Raw genomic sequence first — 1,736 nt, 5'->3', positions numbered from 1 at the left:
GAGATGGATATATAGTTAATGTTTGTAGGAAGTTAAGGAGGAAGCTTTTCGGATGGATGTGGGTAAGGAGTTCCAAAATGAGGTAGCTCGAAGCACCCATGGATTTTTCAGAGGAGGCAGATCTGTAGGAAAAACATTTTCTATCTATCTCTTGTATTAACCAAATGCCAACATAGCAATACAATTCAACAATAGGAAACAAAATATGTTTAGAAAAAATATTGTTTTTAATGGACCGGCCTACAATAATGGTACACATGGTAATAAGTGTCTTTAGGAACAATATGGCGGATAGTGATATCAATCATACATGTAATAGGTCCAGTCAACAAATTATGCTTAACAGATGGCGTTGCGTAGGACAAACATGACCGACTATAAAACACTATCTTATCACATGAAACTTTTAGTTAACACTAGTCTACTAGTATCGCGATGTCCAAGGAAGCGTATCAGACATTCCGGAGCTGGGAGACATGTACTGCACTCACAGGTAATGTTAACGAAATATATCCAGCAGGTTTAACACCTACAGCGAATGAAATATCCTCGGTCCGTCCATCAAATTTCGCCAGAGATTTCATATCCTTAAACAATGAAAAATATATTTTTATAATCTACTTTTGTTTTTAAACAACCCATTTATAATTTATAAAAAAAAAAAAAAGTACGAAAAAATCCTCAAAACCAACTATCACAGTGGCTCACAATATATGCAAAGTTGAACACATCCAAAGAAAATACTTGGAGGTCGCTATTCATTCAAGTATTTTATGAGAAATTCTAAATTTTACTGTTTATTTCAGTGTAATAACAAAGGAAAAAGAATTTACTAAAATTTCATGTAATACCATTTTTGTAAAAAAAAAAATTACAATTAAGGAAAACAAAAGTTGCCTTTTTATAATTTTTTTTCATCTAATCATTTTAAAATCTTGGTTTTGGAAATCCCCTCTATTACTTCAGAGCATAATTAAAAATATAACAACTTCATAATAAAAGAAGAGAGTGTGTTTTCAAAAAATCAGAAAGCAACCTAATAATGGGTATTGGTTGTCTTCTTAAGTTATAAACACCGAGCATAGAATTGATATAAATGTTCATTCTATGCCCGGTGGTTGTAAGCCCTATTTATGAAAGAACGATTTGGCTCGAACCCAGATATTGATCGGTTTTAATAAATTTTATACACACCTAAACCCAATAGTTTCTAACAAGACTTTCTTTAAGTCCTGATACCAAATGCATATTACACAAATACCCAGCATTGCTCCAAATTTGGACCGAACTGGAAGCTGTTTTCGAAACAGAAAAATACAATTACGCACTCGCAGACGAAGTATTAGAAAGAATCTGATAAACATCAAAATTTACTAACTAGGTATCAGAACGCAGAATGTCTGCAAAATTGATCAAAATCGGATTAATTGTTGAATGAATGAAAATCAATCTTTATTCTAGGGCACTTGGTCACCTATGAATAAAAATTAGGAACAGTTTTAGCAGCTTTTATCTGGTTTTCTACATTAACATAATTAAATGGATCTATAGCAATATTTAAATTAAATAAAATATGAACAAAAATACTGTTTAAATAATATTTTCTATTATTCACAAGTTCACGGATGTTAGATGGCCTAGGAGATGGATATATAGTTAATGTTTGTAGGAAGTTAAGGAGGAAGCTTTTCGGATGGATGTGGGTAAGGAGTTCCAAAATGAGGTAGCTCGAAGCA

The sequence above is a fragment of the Halyomorpha halys genome, unplaced genomic scaffold, assembly GCF_000696795.3.
Source record: "Halyomorpha halys isolate HHAL.00 unplaced genomic scaffold, Hhal_1.1 Scaffold38.1, whole genome shotgun sequence".
NCBI lineage: Eukaryota > Metazoa > Arthropoda > Insecta > Hemiptera > Pentatomidae > Halyomorpha > Halyomorpha halys.
The sequence above is the reverse complement of the archived record's forward strand: the minus strand, read 5'-3'. Positions refer to the sequence as shown.